The sequence below is a fragment of the Photinus pyralis genome, unplaced genomic scaffold (genome assembly GCF_008802855.1).
Source record: "Photinus pyralis isolate 1611_PpyrPB1 unplaced genomic scaffold, Ppyr1.3 Ppyr1.4_LG4, whole genome shotgun sequence".
Taxonomy (NCBI): Eukaryota; Metazoa; Arthropoda; class Insecta; order Coleoptera; family Lampyridae; genus Photinus; species Photinus pyralis.
In genome coordinates this window covers 20,544,436-20,563,031 of record NW_022170511.1, presented here as the reverse complement: position 1 = coordinate 20,563,031, position 18,596 = coordinate 20,544,436, and the positions used below count along the sequence as shown (strand labels likewise).

Genomic DNA, 18,596 nt, shown 5'->3' with positions numbered 1-18,596 from the left:
CTCCCAATCGAAAATGATCGATTAGTAATTAATTGACTATATAAATAACTAAAGGCTTCCCAAAAACAAAATGAATGAAATACGATATCGAAGCACAATAGTAATCGTAACATTTTACCTTCAGTAAACTCGGTCGCTGTTGAGAGTTCGACGAAGGACCCTCTACGTAAAACAGACGTCCGCACCTATCTCTAAGTTAACGAGAGGGCGTAGAAACAAAAATTCATGTACGTTGGATCAACCGTCAGATATTGGATGTCTAAAAAGATATAATGAAAGCGTTAGCAAATGCCGGATCACTTGCGTGTAAAATTTCCATTCAGATCCTAAATTACCACGCAAATCGAACCAAACCCAATTTCGAAGTCACAAGTAAGCGGTGAATCGTCAAAGAAGTTCAATCCACCTTAAGGGAATTAACACGCCATTAGCTTTCGACCAACGTGTCGAACGAAAAGTTACCGGAAAAGGCCCAAGAAAATGCGTTGTAATTTCCGCGTTAAAATCGCTTTAACTGTTACGGGGGGTTTTCGACAAGTAGTAAACCTTGAACAAAGCTAAAGTTAAGAATAAATCGTTACAAATGACCTAGGGGATGAAATATATTGATTAGTATTATATTGAGGCCACAGTTTTTCCTGTTTTCGATTCAGTCGAAGTCCTATAACTTTATTGTTCGTGTTGACCCAACTTCCTGAAAATCAATATAGTCTATTGAAATGTTACATTTTTTTGGGCTTAGCGTGCGTTTGTCAGAGGACGCGATTTTATTTTTTAGATATCAAGGAGAGGTTTGTCTAAAGTTAAATCCAAGTTTGTGGGGTTGCAGTTATAACTTTTTTTCTGGTGATTTTACAAAAAAAACGCCATCAGAGCATTTTAATAGGGGGTTTTGAAGCAATAATTTTCATTACAAACTTTTTCAATTTTATTCATTCATTAAGATTTTATAGCGCTCCAGTATTAAACTGTACAGAAATATTAACGATTTAACGTCGACATTATTACTTCCTTGGTCTTTTTGGTGGACCAGGCTGCAGATCATGATTTTGTTGATTTTCAATATCCAATAGTGTAGTAGGGAAAACCGGAGAATGAAGTGGCGCCATTGTCGGCGGTTCATCTTCAAAATCATTTTCTTCAATTAATTTTGATATGTGCATTTATGTTGCTGCAAGTCTCCCCCGAACAATGAAAGCACGCTGCAGAACACTTGAGACCTGCTTTCCGACATCCACACATTGCTCCACAGTTTCCTTTGCATCGGCAGAAAATCAACTTCAGAAGCTCATGGGGTACTGGAGGTTTTGAGCTTTGTACTGGCATCAATATTTGTCCATATTTTTTCCAACCCCACTCTTCAGGGTCGTTGTAGTTACCCAGTTTGAAAAAGTTTGTTTGTTGAAAACCCCTCTATAAAAATGACCTGAAGTCATTTTTTTGTAAAATGACCAGAAAAAAAGTTACAAGGACTAATTGTTTACAAAATGGTCACCAATTTTCGTTTATAACTTTGTTATTTTTGGTTCTACGACTAAAAGTTACTGAACCAACGTTGTTGAAAATTTTATTTTTACTCAAAAATGTCTGAATACATTTTGTGTGAATAGTTTGTCAGATAAACCATAAAAACCATTTGCCCCCCTTTTTCCTAGATGGCGGCCGCGGGACAAGGGCTGCAACCACACAAACTCGGATTTAACTTTATACCAACCTCCCCTTGATATCTAAAAAATTAAACTGCGTCCTCTGACAAATGTAACTTTTCAATGGACTAATAGGTACTTTAACCTCCAAAGTACCCATACACCAATTTTTAATACGATCGGCCACTTTCAAAATAGCTCTACCGCACACGGACGAAACAAATTAAAAGCTGTTATCTTAACTATAAGAGTTATATTAAACAGAGACGAACAGGCGGGCAAAAGGACGCACAACCATACAAAACTGTAAAGGATCGGAGGATCCTTAATAATCGTAAACGATCCAAGCTCAAAAACGCATGTTTCATGAGCATTGCTGACATGGACGGAAAAGAAAACGGAACTGGGTATACAGTACCTACACAACATTTCGTTCCCAAAACGCTCAAACTCGCATTTCGTAATCATTCTATAATTATTAGAAACTGACCCACCTGACAATGGTCAAGAGACTAATTGATTACATTTTGATCAATTGGACTTTCTGTCCGTCCGTCCGTGTTTGTCGCTCGTCTATATTGGTTTGAAACAGTTTATTAAATTAGAAAACGTCGTGCAATCCACCCTTTTCGCAAGCTGTTTTATAGAATGTAAAATACTGTAGACATTTTTCACAAATCCCCTAATCCCTGCCTGCATTTGACATTTGTTTCGCTTTTACAAACAACTTTCAGCTAACAAATTATATAATTCTTTCCTCATTTAACCCAACGCGTTGGTTTAATTTACTGGCATATAACAGAAATTGGGCCGCGCTTTAAAGAATAAAGAAGCTAATGTGTTAATTCACTTCCAAATCATTTCTAAATTAGCTAATTTTTGGTAATTCTGTTGTTCGCTTATGGAAAACGATTTAAAAAACAACTATAATTTTTCTGACAACGTTACAATGACAATGCGAACTGAATTTAACTAAATACAATAGTAAAAAGTACATATACCTAATTATCAGGTTTCCTTATTGAAGGAATTTGCTGATGTTGTGTGAAGGGTTACCATAACTCCAACCTTAAATACAAATCATATGGCTAGGGTTTGTTAACTTTATGTCGGTGGTTTCCTCTTTGGGTTTAAAAGCCTGGCCAAATGTTATTTTTGTAGGCGTAAGTTATATGAAAATCACAAGTAAAATTATAAATACATAATGTTAATTTTGTTCAGATAGGTACTAATGTTGTTGAAATGCACTGTTTGTTGTGTTGCACTTCTAGAGCACTTTCAATGTTTTTTAAGTTCGTTCAAATTAATTATGTCTGTTTTGACAGGTTTAAATTGTAGTTGTGATTTTTGCAATTGAAATGTATCATTTAATTTTAATTTTGGAAGTTCGATTATTTTAAAGTCGTTTTTATAGTTTTCGTTGTTTTTTATTTTTATATTATCGATTTGAATGTCACAAACGCGGTTTAATTGTAGAATATATGCGCCGTTAAGCAGTATGTTATCTTTATTTTGACCACGCTGTTGAATAACGACAATGTTCGTGGGCATAAATAAAGACGATCAACTGTTATCTTCCACTTTTGGGACTTTTACATTATTGATTGACACGGGTATTTGGGCGCAATTTAACGTATCTTGAGAATATCTTATCATTTGGAGTTTGGACCTCACATGGGGCATCTTCTTTTTTCTTGATTGTTACTGATGAGTTGCCTTCTTCGCAGATGTATTCTCCTGACGTGATTTCTCGGCATTTGTTGTCGAAGATCATATAGGATTTTTTGTTAAGGATTAAATATTTGGATTTTGGAAATATTGCTTGGAAAAGATTAACTGTGTCTATCGGAAGGGACTATAGATAGTAATAATTATAATTTTCTCTTTCTACTAAAGGAACTTGTAAAACAAAAACGGTCTCGTTTCCCTTGCTATAGCTTTTATCTTCAATGATTTTTTCGAACTGTAAAATATTATCTAATGTGGGTTCAAAGGGGAGTTTATTTTGATACATTTCTTGGTTTATTAAATTCATTTCATATTAATAGATCATTTGGATCGATAATTGAGTTATGGAAAGTATTTAATTTCGAAAAAGTAATAGCCGTCTCGATTTGCTCTACAACATCGTATATAATTTGAAAAAGCTGTTATTAGGTAATTGAGATATTGAATCAGAAAATAGCTGAGTTTCAATTTTTCCCAATTCAATAGATTTAAGAACGTGTTCAATTTGCATTATTCTGGATTACAAAATATATTGATTATGTGCCAGTTTTTCAACATTGGTTTTAAAAAGGTTAATTGGATTTTGTAAAAGTGTTATTGGTTCATGCATAAGAGTTTTTATTCTAATCTGATAAGGTGGAAATCGATTTATCGTATTTTTCTGCGTCTTCTTGATCAAGGTTTCCTATCAAAACTTTTATAATTGTTCCTATTAATTAGTCCACGTCTTTTTCTTTTATGATCTAAAGGATTTAATAATTGTTTAATTTGTGTGTAAATGTTTTCTTTTAAATGATAAATGAGATTGTACGAATTTGAAATTCGTTCTTATACCTAATCGTATTACCATTGTATTATTAATACAATGGTATTACTATAATAGTGTTGGATTCTAAAGCGTTTTATTGCGAAGCGAATAATCTTATATCGTAAATTTGAATAAACGACCAATGGTCTATTTTATTTTGGGCGTTACCTATTTTTAAAGGTAGTAAGCCAGGGTTGTCGTTCATTGGGATGAATTTGGGGGGTTCTTGTCCGTTTGTTCCGATGAGGAACCTGTAACAACAGGGGGTCTTTTAAGTTCTTTTGCACTATCTCCCTTTTGTTTTTGTGATTTATTTCGGCACGGTTTCTTTCTAAAAGTCTAGTTATTGTAAATGGTCCTAAAAATTTGTTATGCTTTTTACCGCGGGAGGATTTTGGATTTTGTTTGAATACTTTCTGTCCGACTTTGAACTCGGAGTTGACGTTTCCTTGGTTATTATGTTTGTCTACTATTTCTTGCTTTTGTGTTTTAAGTTTTTCGGTAACATTTTTGTAAACGTGTTCTAATTTTTGTTTGTGGTTCTCTGCATAATCAGAGTAAAAACTTTCGGGTAAAAATATTTCTTCTGGATTTCGGGATTTTGTATGTCCAAAGGTGAGTTCGAAAGGTGTAAAACTTGTTGAGCTGTGTATTGAATTATTATAGCCGATTATTGCATAATCTATCAAATTCTGAGTATCGTCTGGATATTTTTCTTGTAAGATTCTGAGATGTTCAATTAATGTGGAGTGAAAACGTTCTATTGGGCTGTTTGATTCGTGATGTTGAGGAGTAGTAAAATGAACATTTATTTTGTGCACTTTTAAAATTTCTTTCACTGTGTCGTTATTGAATTCTGTGCCTTTGTCAATTATAATTTTTTCGGGTACGCCAAAAGATGTGAAAAATTTGATTAAAGCGTTACTGATATTGATCGCGGTTTTTCCTTCAATTGGAATCGCTTGTGCATACTTTGTAAATGCGTCTATTAGGGTAGAAATTTGCTGTCTTGTATTATGCCTTGATCGAGCATTTTTTGAATTTGACATTGAATTTCGGGGTATCGAGAACTTTTGGTAAAAATAGGAGGTCCGTGATTCAGTATCGGTTTCCATTTTTTCTACAAAATTAAGTTCGTTAATGTTAAAAATTTCGATGTCTAAAGGTTGGTTAATTTTTATTTGAACGGGGTGTTCATTTGAATTTGTTATAGTCGTTATTGCGTGGTTGTCTATAATGTTGACTAAAGCTCGGGGTGATTCTACTCTATCTTGATATTTTTGGTACTCTAAATAACCTACTTGATTTTTTAAATGGGGATTGCAATTTTTTATGGGTACCTTAACCACTTGTTTTGTTCTACTGGGAATAAAATAGTCATAATCATTTTCATGGGTTTTGTTTTTGATAGTGTCGATGTTTACATTTCGAATTTGTTCGTTTTCAAAAATGATAGGTATTTTAACGCATGGTGTTACAAGTAATTTTGCACTAATATCTAAATTCGCTTTAAGTTGTTTCAAGAGATCCATACCAATTATACCATCGTATTTGTTACTAAAATTGAACAGATAAAATTTGTGTGTTTCTTTTAAATTGAAAATTTTGAAAATCGGTATTTCCATTACTTCGTTATGATACGTTATGTTATGGGCGGTTTGAACATTGAAATCTTCATTATAAATAAATCTACGATAAAAGGTGTAAGCTAATTAACTTGCTAACGCTTTTACTAGCGGACAAGCTGAAATAATTGACGAAATTGAAAATCCAGAAACAATGACCCGTAAATTACTGATTACTTAAATTGTATGTATAGACACTATTAATATTGCATTTGTATGATCCAGTAAACGAAACTTTGAATAATTTTAAGTTAAGAGCGATAATAAGTAAATTAACAGGTAGAGCTTGAGTCACATAGGTTCTAGAATAGAATTAAGAACGTGGAACGAAATTAAAACGGCACTAAACTTAAGTTTTGTGACCAGGGCCAGATTAATTGTCTTGTACAAGATTTAATTATTTTGTGAAAACGAAACTCCATACAATTTTTGATTAGATCTCAAGACGCACGTAGTCTCATTATTTCAAAATTAAATTAATCAGATTTAACCGCTGCAGAAAAACTCTAAAACATATTGCATGTACTTCCATACAGACCAATTGTACGAAGATTTTAGTAAAGTATTTATAGATAACTTTTTAGAAAAAGGCCCCAAATTATTCCGTTGTCTAAAAATAGTCAATACGATAACAGACCCAGAAGAACAAATAATGTTAATAAAAAATTACCACGAAGGTAAAACCAATCACAGAGGTATAAATGAGACTTTCGAAAAAATTAAAAATAATTATTATTGGAAAAATATGAAACCCACAATTACAAACTTTATCAATTCTTGTGAAATATGCCAACGCACAAAATATGGTAGACATCCCCCTTACACTCCACTTATGATAACCGAAACTGCTAGTAAACCTTTTCAAAATATACACTTGGATTTATTCTTTTATAACAACAAAAATTTTCTTACCCTAATAGACGCATTTACAAAGTATGCACAAGCGATTCCAATTGAAGGAAAAACCGCGATCAATATCAGTAACGCTTTAATCAAATTTTTCACATCTTTTGGCGTACCCGAAAAAATTATAATTGACAAAGGCACAGAATTCAATAACGACACAGTGAAAGAAATTTTAAAAGTGCACAAAATAAATGTTCATTTTACTACTCCTCAACATCACGAATCAAACAGCCCAATAGAACGTTTTCACTCCACATTAATTGAACATCTCAGAATCTTACAAGAAAAATATCCAAACGATACTCAGAATTTGATAGATTATGCAATAATCGGCTATAATAATTCAATACACAGCTCAACAAGTTTTACACCTTTCGAACTCACCTTTGGACATACAAAATCCCGAATCAAAATCCTCCCCCGGTAAACATAACAATTTTTAGGACTATTCTATACTTTTATAGAAAGAAACAGTGCCGAGATATCATAAAAACCAAAGGGGGATACACATAAAAGAATTTAAAAGATCCCCTTTTTACAGGTTTCTTATCGACAAACGGACAAGCCCTCAAATCGATCCCAATGAATGACAACCTCGATTATAATCTTTAAAAATGAGTAACGCTAAAATAAAATAACCATTGGTCATTTATTCACATTTACGATATAAGCTTAGTATTAAGGAATACTATTCGCTTCGCAATACTTTCACAGCGTTAAAAACGCTTTAGAATCCAACACTAGTAATTCATTAGGTATAAGAACGAAATCTTATAAATTTAGAAAAAATGTACACACAAATTAACCAACTAAATCATTTAGATCATACAAGGAAAAGACTAATATTTACAGGAAAAGGAAACCTTGATCAAGAAGGCACGGAAAAATACGATAAATCAATTTTCACCTTATCAGACAACCAACAAAAAATAAAAACTCTGAACAAATGAACAAATAACACTTTTACATAATTCATTTATCCTTTTGAAAACCAATGCTGAAAAACTGGCACATAATCAATCCCAAATAATGTAAAATAAACACGTTCTTAAAACTATTGAATTGGAACAAATTGAAACTCAGCTATTTTCTGATTCAATATCTTAATTAATAACAGCTTTTTCAAATTATATATAGGACGTTTTAGAGAAAATCGAGACAGCTATTACTTTTTCGAAATTAAATACTTTCTATAACCCAATTATTGATCCAAATGACCTATTAATATGAAATGAATTTAATAAATCAACAAATCTATCAAAATAAACTCCCCTTTGAACCCAGATTCGATAATATTTTACTGTTCGAAAAAATCATTGAGAAAATTATAATTATTACCATCTATATTCTATATTCTCTGCGAAAACCCAGTAACAATTAAGAAAGAAGAAAATGCCCCATGTGAGTTCCAAATGCTAAGATTCCCAAAAGTTCAAAAAGTGGAGGATAACAAGTCATTACGCCCACGAACATTGTGATGATATAAAAATTAAAAACAACGAAAACTATAAAAACGACTTTAAAATAATCGAATTTCCAAAATTAAAAATAAATGATACTCGTACATTTCAATTGCAAAAATCACAACTGCAATACTTTAAACCTGTCAAAATAGACATAATTAATTTGGACGAACTAAAAAAATCAGTGCATTGCAACAACATTAGTATCTGGACAATGTTAACATGTGTAGTTATAATTTTACTTGTGATTTTCATAACTTACGCCTACAAAAATCATATTTTGCCAATTAAGGCTTTTAAACCCAAAGAGGAAACCCCCGATATAAAGTTAACAAATCTTAGCCCTACGATTTGTATTTAAGGATGGAGGAATTATGGTAGTCCTTTATATATAACTCAGAAAATTCCTTCGGCAAGGAAAACTTATAATTATATGTACTTTTTAGTATTGTAGTTAGTCGAGTTCAATTCGTATTCTCAATGTAACCGTTGTCAGAAAAATTAAAGTTGTTTATTTAACAGTCTTTTCCCTTAATAGAGCAGTGTTAAGTTGAAGGCTTTTGGAGCACCTGTAAAAATCCATAAACGGAATTGAACACGCACAAGCACTTTACAAAATTTCATTTATCACTTTTTTCAGGTCTACCACTAATTATTACACGCAACTTGGAAAACCAGTCTTCGCTTAATCCGCGTACCGTAGCAATTAAAGACATTAATAATTACAAGGCGTAGGATTTTCGACAACTCTCGTACAGCTTATTTTATAAATTAAACCATCCAAATTAAGGAAAAGGATTAAAAAGTTCGTTTATAAAGTTTGTTCGAATCGAAGTTCTTGAAAGCGTTACTTTAAGGCTTTAACCCAAAACTTTGTATTCGCCATGGCACTTTATTCTTTTGCCCTTTTTAATATTAACTATATTTTATTGGTTCTCTTATTGCGATATAAATAAACATTTCACCCGCTCAAAATGTATAGATCTCTAATATTTTTACCTGAGGTACACCGTGCGTCCCTTCCAAATTAGTCGCTTCTTTGAAATATTAATGAAAGTATGTAAACAGACTTGTCATGTCATTTTGACATTTTTCAGTAGATTTGGTCTATGACCGTATTTATAAACGAAAAATACAATAGTCGTAGGTAATGAACCCTTTTCCGGCTCGGTATGTAATCTACTATTCATACGTCATATTTAAAGTAAAGTTACTTAGCAACCTTTAAAGATCGGCGTGCTTTAATCGCCTATTTTCGTATGCTCACTGCTCAGGGGTGCTTTAAACGGCGCGGCGATTCTGATGCAGGTATACAATAAAAAAGAATATAAAACAAAAAAACTGATTGTTTTGGATTGTACTCTAAAAGCTTTTTTCTAGTGTTCTGGGGTAAAAATGAGATGCACAAAATTTAAAATTCGCCAGTTTCCGACTTTCCCATTAAGAATAAAGGCAGTGTACATCGTAACTAAAAAGCGAATTTTAAAGGCAAAAAGGAACCATGCGGATGGAAACGTGCCATTAAATAAAATGCCTCTTTATTGCAATTAGTTAGCGAAATTGCGAACGGCGAGTTTAAAACTTTATAATTAGCTGGAATGAAATGTTTTCAAGTGTGAACTATTTTGCAGCGAATTTTGAGAGGGGTAACTAAAGCAGTGACTTACTATGGATTACTCACAATAACGAATGTGATATGTTTTACTGTTAATGCGTTAAAATAATATCCTTAGTTCTGTTGGACTTGTTCATCCCTTAATAAGTATTCGAAAAAGGCTCCCTATTATTGACAGGGAAATTTCAATAGAGACTTTTTAGGGTGATTTCATCAGTTCGTTTCCACCAGCTTGCTTCAATTTCGCATTCCGAGAATATCTGTTTCTAAATAAGTTTAGAGCTTTTGGATGAACATTTCAACGGAAATTTGTCTTGACAAGTAAAATTTAACATTAATAATAAAATTATGATTTTGCAATATAGAAATTGCAATTATTTAAGCATTATAAGTGCCTGACGAAGAAACCGTGATAAAATTCCTCCAGAACTAGATGGAGCGGGGTTTTCGGAATCGTAAAGTGTGATCGATGAAGCTTAGCTGTCTCGTAATTTTTATTAATTCCTGCTCGCCATCTCCGCATGTTGCTAATTTAGTAACGGTGGTCGATCGAGTTGAATAATTTGTTATTTTTCGTGTTTTGACATTGAGGCCTGCCTTCTAAGCCCTTAAATTCAAGTATTAATTCCTAATACTCGGTGGGCTCAGAAATATATATTATTGATATAATCAGCCTTGTGATGTATCAGAATCTGCCAAAAAACGTTATTTTGCGTTATTTAGTATGGGAAAAATAACGTTCTCTTATCTACACACGTTAAGTTTAACGTTATTGATACATCACAGGTATGCATGTTATTAAAATGTAACGTCACATTTTTTACATTATTTCTTGCAATTATAGATAATAACTAAAACAATTCCGAATTACTTACCTTTTTTACTTTTCATGATATTTGCAAAAATGGCCTATGGGGTCTTATTTGACCCCACCTGTTAGCAAGTGTTACAAATTGAGTGACAATATTTTTTGGGATATTTATGGATTTGATTGTAAATAGATTCCTAATTGTCTTATTGTGGATTAAAATGCCCTCATTAAATTTTTTGAAAGAGCCTTTTCATTTTTGAGATATCCGGATGGACTTACATTGTGTCTAATTATACGAAGTATTGAACATGATAATTAACCCTAATTCTGTGTAAACGGTATCTATTTTTGGAGTGCCACTATGGGGATCTCGTTTACCTTAAGACATAGACAGTTGGTTAAATGGGGGAAAAGTTGCGAATTTTTGTGCTGAATCACAATCCGAAAAGAAATTAAAAATACCATCAATAGCTTTGAAAAAAACAAAACTTTCTGATCTTCGTTTTTAATTTGTTCATGATAAACTAATCGGTACTAGACATTTGCAGCAATTATTCAGAAACCTTTTAATGGAGTTTTCGAATATGGCATTCCGTTTTTAGACGAGAGTGAAACACGTGACAACTTTAGTTTTTCTTATGGGCATCATTTTGAATTTTGACATTTTGCGATTTTTCTCTTTACAATGATATATAACACATGATGGTTTAGTATCACATTTTTCCTAAAAATACAATTTAGTTTTTTGAGAAGAGTGCTTTGGAACAACAAAAGTTCTTTTATTGTGAACAAAAGTTTGACAGTTGGATCCATCTGTCTGGTTGCAGCGTTGGCAGGGAACTAATAACAGAAAATTCGATTTTCATCTGAACAGAATTGAAACTTCGTTTTGCAAGAAAATTATAATTCAAATTAGAACAAAATACATAAGAATAAATAATATTTTCGCAATAAAACTACCACAAACCTAAATGGCATTACTTGAAATAAGTCAACCTGTTGTTCACAAACAAAAGAACTTTTGTTTTTGCAAAGCACTCTTCGCAGAAAATGAAATACTTATGTATTTTTAAGATGTGATACTGGACCACCATGTGTGATATATCGTTGTAAAGAGAAAAAAAGACGTGATCTCAAAATGTCAAAATCCGAAACGGTGCGCATACGAAAAACTAAAGTTGCCACATGTTTCTCCGTCATCTTAAAAGTTATTAAAAACGGGATGCCATATTCGAAATTTCCGTTAATAGTCTTTGAATAATATAAATAAAAAATAATTATAAATCTAGTTAGTCTAATTAGTTTACCATGAAAAAATTAAAAACGAAAATCATTGCGCTCTTTTCAAGACTATTGAAGATATTTTAAATTTCTTTTCATATTATTAGTCAGCACGAAAATTCTCAACTTGGCCCTCATTTAACCTAATTTCTATTTCTTAAGACAAGCGAGATCTCCATAGAGGCACTCGAATAATGGACACCGTGTATATTAGTATCAAATCCTGTTGCAATTACAGTATTGTTATAATTTCCTATGTGGGGGGTGTATATAACGTTACACCCAAATTTGAGTTTACATCATTTGTTAGTAGTGAGAGTATGAAAGTAGTGAGTCTCTCCCTTTTTTATGAAGTCATACGTGCCGCGCTGTGATAAACTGCGCAATTTTGTGGCGGTAAATTTGAATTTGTGCGGGTGATTTGAATTTTTGAATTGGCGAATGTCCGTCATTTTGTCACGTAAGTTTGAATTTGTGCGGGAGATTTGCATCTTTAGATTTGCGAATGTTGGTTGTTTTGGTAGCGGTAAGTTTGAATTTACGCGGGAGATTTGAATTTTTGGATTTGCGAATGTCTGCCAACTTTTTACTGTCATTGGTTGTGTCATTTTAAATATACAGTGTGTAATGAATGTAGCGATAGTTATATACAGGGTATTTGTGATCAACGATTTTGCACCGGTACCAACAGGTCGCTAACTAGTCGGCTATTTTGTTCCCATGAGACCAAATGGAATCGTGTGTGTCGGTATATTTGAAATTAAATATACATGGTGTAATGATAGTTATACATAGGGTATTTGTGTTTGGCCACTTTGCTCCGGGGTGTCATATAAACTTATATAAATTATGATGTTTATTTTATCTATTACAGTTTTGTTGTATTGTTCCAAAATTACTACACCCTTAAATTCGATACCTTTTCCCTTCAAAACTTACGTCAATTTCATGCTTAGACAATTTTCTAAATCTGGCCATTTCATACAAAATTTGTTTTTCACCGACAGTCACTTCTGTTTACTACAGATTGCACAATTCCCATAGCAACATAAAACTACAAAAGTTCTAAATTAAAATTGCAATTTGCGCGTTCACGGAATTTTCATCTCAAATGAAACTCGCGTCCATGGAAATCCGCCGTAATTCTTTTTTGTATTCGATAACTCATTTGGATGATCCAAAAACCTCTCGTTATCTCTCCTCGAAAAAATTTCCGCGCACTCGTGATGATTATTAATTAAAACAATAGTGCTGTTATAAGCAAGACTTTCACGCGACTGAAATTCGTTTTTTAGATCTCCGCCGGAAAGCGCAATTGGTTGCTTTTATAAATTTTAAGGTTCAGCGAATGTATACTTAGCATTAGCATTACACTGGAAGCAGTAAATTTTGTTTTCCGCCGCTTTCGTTCGAAACCCCACGGATTTGAGAATAAACGACCGGTGTTTGTCTTGTTGCGCTGCAATATACAATTAAAATTAGATATCAAAGCACATTATTCTGTAACTGTAGGAAATAATTACCCATGGTATATAAAAAAGGCGCTGGTACTAATAGTCGGTTTTTCATGTTAATATTTATTATAGATGTTAATTGTTATAGAAACAAATGTATCCACTTAAACAGTTCCTGCAATTTCGACTCTTCAGCAACTGTAAGCTTTAATACTACAGTCGTAATCCCCCCCCCCCCTCCCACGGCCCCACGTTGGGCGCCACTTTATAACGGCGCTTCGTTTAAAAAACCACCGAATAAATGAGAAAATTGCAGAAACCCCATCCAAATAACTCGGGATCAGCAATGAAATACCAGGTTCAATTGCTGATTATGTTAATTGGATGTTGCAATTGGAACCACATGGTTTTTTCTTCACCCAAGGAAGAACTTGCTTATACTATAGCCAATAGGTGTGTTATAAATTATTTAGCATCAGCAGTCGTGAAAAGAAAACGTTTACCTGTTGCATTATATATTTCGTGTCGTAATTTATCATTCTTTTGCGACACCTTTGTTTCATGTCGCGATTTCACTTAGAATGACATCAATATTTGTGCATTGATTTTTCCTTCTAAATTCGAAAAGAAATGTGTAAATTCATGTGACAGTTTTCACTGTAGAATTGGGAAAACTTTACATAAAAGCGATATGCCAATATACCGGAAATTACTATAATTCTCTCGAGAACGCGTTTTCCATACGCAGTAGAAAACTTTTTAAATAATTTCTTTAAAACTTTTGAATGACTGATAATATCCGGAGTGAGTTTACCTATTCCTAAGACATTTGTAATTTAATTAAAAGTACTTTAAGCTGTAGGTATACTTCTTTCGTAACTATAACGGAAGTTTTAACAAGTAACTTTTTATTGTTTCAGAGTGCAACATGCGGCAAATCTAATACAAAACTTACTTTGGAAATCCGCCAATCCAATCTTGGACATTTTTATAAGTAAGCACTTTCAATTTCCTACGTATAAAGAGCACTTAGCACATGTGAAGTTAGCCCATCGTTTATAAAATGGCGCAATTGTAGAGTTCTGCAAGTATTGATCATAATTTACTAAAGCAAAACCTGTAATGAGTATAGTAGCATAACTCCAAAATTTCACCAAAAATATTCTTACGACTATATTTCGGAAAAACGCGGAAAACCGTTTTCATATTTTGACCTGTCTCCCTTGGACTATTTTTTGTGGGGAACAACGAAAAATGAACTTTGCAAAACATTGCCAGTCGACCTTGATTTACTGATTTACCGAAGATAAGCAAGATCTCCATAGTGGCACTCGAAAAATCCTATACTTCCAACAATTGGCACTTGGAAGTTAATAAGTCCCGGAGCCATGTAGCATGTAGGTAAATGATTTTTCAGGTACCATTATTATGTATAAATCTACATAAACATTTTAAATTATGTATACTAGTTTTATGGTAATGGAATTATTGTTTATCGCCTACTGTAGAAAAAAACGTAACTGGACAAAGTAATTAATTAATTCGGCGATCAAGCGCCCGCTGGTCAGTCGCTTAGTCTATGACGGTCGTAGTGCGTGAGAATCCTGTACACGATGATTCTAATCTAACCTAATTCGGTTGGTTATTAACTTATTGACAAATTTGATTAAAGTTGAACTTTAAACGCATTAGAAGAACACAGTAATTCGTTATAATTGGCAAGTTAATTTCACTTGCTTTGGGCTTCGACGCTATTGGAATCGATCCTGGAGAGCACTGATCTAAGGGAACAGATAATATTCGTAAGCTATGCATGTGTATGATTGAGTGAGTGTTTCGATTATGAGAAAAAATCGCAAGGTTCTTATACTGGAAGTTGTAGCTGACCGAGAAAAACAGTGGATAACCTTGTACAGGTTCGTTGGAAGGTCTTCGGTAGTTTACAAAGATTCATTTAAACGTTGATTTTGTTTTTTGATGACTTGACAAATTGTTGTTTTTAATCCTTACTTTTTTATTATACCTGAATCACAATCTCCGTTATAAACACTCAAATGCGTGCGAAAAAAGGCCTTTAAAACCTTAGACCATATAGTACATGGACTGCTAATTGTAACTAAAATATGGTCAAGGACATCGCCTGGGTATGTGAGTTTCAGGGTAAACGAGTCTGTCCGAAGTTGTACGATGAGACACGATTTGAGACTGTCAACCTATAAATTAACAAACGTCAATTAATTAATCGCCTAGATATCCCAAAAAAAGCAAACTTATTCTTATTTATGTGGACGTATAGCAAATAATGAAGAGCATTTAAGTTTTCCCGTACTACGCGGTTACTATAAAGCTGCTCTTTAAGCGATCCTAGTGGTGTTTACACGACTTTAGTTTACCCTGAGATTCACATGCCCACATAGATATATAAATACATAGATACAGCCATACCCCAACATAGTTCAAAAGGACGTACCATCTATTACCATCACTTTCGGCACATTAATTACGTATAGCGCTATCCTTTATAGAGGTACCCTGAGCATGGAAGACAAGATTCGCATTATTTATTATAGCTGTCAATCAAATTGTTAGCACAAATCACACAGAAAATTATCAGATTTGAGATTTTACAACATAAATAAACCGCCTTTTTATTTATTTAAATCGCATAGCAGCAAGAAATGTTACATTTAAAATGGAAGATGTTACTTAGAAAGCTGGAAAATGACGAATTTGAAAAAATTACAGCTGACAAATGGAAGAAAGTGTGTGAACATGTGGAAAGTGATTAATTTAAAAGAGAAGTTATATTGGTTGATGTTTCTGAACTTTATAATAAGTGTTAATAATGACAGTGATGATTCGGATTTGTCAATTTCATCTGACGATGATTCGGATTGTGAAGTTTTATAAACGTAATGAATGTTCACTAAATGAGTATTATCACCAATTGGATATCATTGCTAAGATGTTGTATTTATTTTAAATAAATGTACACGTGTAGCTTACTTACTACAATTAGCACTATAATTTCAAAAAGAAACCCCACCGATTGGACATATGCTGAAAGGTAGGCAAGACGCGTAGCGACCAAAATTTGATATTGCACGCACACACAGTCTATAAATCTCGTTTTCCTAAGAATATTGCACGGATCCTTCTTTGTGATCATGATACAAACGCACTGCATCAACATCATATAGGCCAAAATGATAATTGGAAACGAATTCACTTCCTGTCGCAACTTAATCTCCGGCCTACAACCATGCAATTAAAATTAAATGTTGAACATAAACTTTACTTACTTACGGTTTTTTTGATATTCTGCAAGCCAGCAATGAATTCACTGCAGCACATTGCCAAACAAGGTAAACATAGTCCCAAATTTGAATGGCGTAGCTCTATGTAATAAAACTATTTCAGGAATAACAATTATGGACGCGTCTATCATTATGGCAAGCACTAATGTTATTCGTATTCAATTGATAACGCAATAATTACATAATATTTAGTGAAAAAACATCATGTTTAACGAATATTTTTAGTTAGATTTGATTTCGCGCGATCGTGAAATGTGTCAACTGTCACATGACTTATGGGACGCGCTAAGTTTGTTTTAAGCGTCCGATTCGCGTACGACATAGAAGTTAATGCAATAAAAAGAGATAGAACATGTTTCTTCTTGGTTAGAATGGAGAGATGTACAAATTTCTTTGATATGTTTTTTAAAAACCGAGGTACGTTTGTTAAGGATGGCTGTATCTAGGTATTTATATATCTATGCATGCCCACGACTACAGCGCCCTCTATCCGTGACCATCCATTTTGTATTGAAAGCATAGGGCGAATAGCAGTCCATGTACTATATGGTCTAAGTTTAAAACACACTTGCTTTAAAGTTGGTAAGTGACGATACTTCAAGCATAGAACAACAAACACTTCAAGTATGACTTTTGAAACTGTCATCTGGGTGAAATAAAAAATCCTCTTAGGTCGCTTTCTGTAAATGCAGGACATTTTTTTGGCTTGTACCTATCCTTTGGTTGAAGCTTTCACAAACGCGCGTAATTTAGGGTATGCTTCCAAATCTGTTCCACTTTTTAATCGCAACATTGCTTGGAAGTTTTGAATGAATGCACCAAAATATAGAAGATTTAAATACCTTTGACATTTCCTTCATATATGCCAGCATTATCGATGCATTTAAGACTTTATTCGTAAGTAACTTCCTATTCATCCATGGAAACAAGTTTTTATATTCTTTATAAGGCTTTACATAATTTAGATTTTACACCTACCAACGTTTGTTTAGATTTTACAACAAGCGATTTAATGGACGGTGTATTATCTTTGTCAACGGAAATTGTTTTATTCACAAAAGTGATGATTTTTATAAGCAAATGACAAGTGACATTTCCATGGCAATCGTGAAATTGCGAACACCCAGCCCACTTAATTAGACATGTATTCGAGTATAACATCAATATGATTTCATTGTATTTCTTATTTTTAAATTATACTGCAGGTATAATAAAAAATACTATAAGATACACGTGTATAATTGGTCTTTAAAGCACTTGCAACGTTAAATTCACTCCGCTTCGCGTCGTGCCATTAAACTGGTTGCGCGTGCTTTAAAGACTTGATTATACACTTGTCTCTTAATATACTATTAATGCCTGATTGCTACCAATTCATTCACGATCAACAAGGTTTCTATGGATAGGGATCCTACAGATACAGAGCAATTGTTTTAAATTGATTTTGAAATAATTTCAATTCAACTTTTGTTTTCCAATTCCTACAACCTAGTACTGCTCCAATCCTGCAATATAGATACTAGATATAGAACCAAGATTTTAGATTTTCGCTCATTCACGTTAAATTTAAATTCGAGGTGGTCATATTTTACGTTAAATCTCCCTCACTGGGTCCTTTCATGCTTTAGTGCTTAGTTACAACCCCTAATATGGTATGATAAGGAAACCGACACTTCATTTACTAAGGCGAATTGTTAAATGACACTGAAATATCTTTTTCGAATAAGTAATTGCTAGAGCTGAGCTTCCAGGGAAAGATTGAATTTTAGCAAAGAAAATGCGATAATCTTATAAAAAAATTGAAAAATTAGAAATGATTGACTACGTACTAGGACTAGAAATGATAACAGATCTTAAAAATGTACTGGACGCTTACACCATGAGCTTCAAAAGAGTAGATATTCCAAGAATTAGCAAACTACATCACGGAAATCACTCGCAT

At 33.2% G+C, this 18,596-nt stretch overlaps 1 protein-coding gene across 4 annotated transcripts in view; it reads left to right on the top strand.

Annotated features, from left to right (window-relative positions):
* LOC116168919 (soluble guanylate cyclase 88E-like) overlaps window positions 1-18,596 on the top strand; it is a 62,735-nt gene that overhangs the window by 30,433 nt on the left and 13,706 nt on the right. For 2 of the 4 annotated variants that reach the window (XM_031484929.1, XM_031484930.1), the window contains exon 2: window positions 14,258-14,331. The exons of 1 other annotated variant lie outside the window; for it this stretch is intronic. The gene's annotated coding sequence lies outside the window, so the exon portion shown is untranslated. Of the gene's footprint in view, window positions 1-14,257; window positions 14,332-14,960; window positions 15,140-18,596 lie in introns of those variants that run through there. One more of the 4 variants, XM_031484933.1, reaches the window with a different exon arrangement.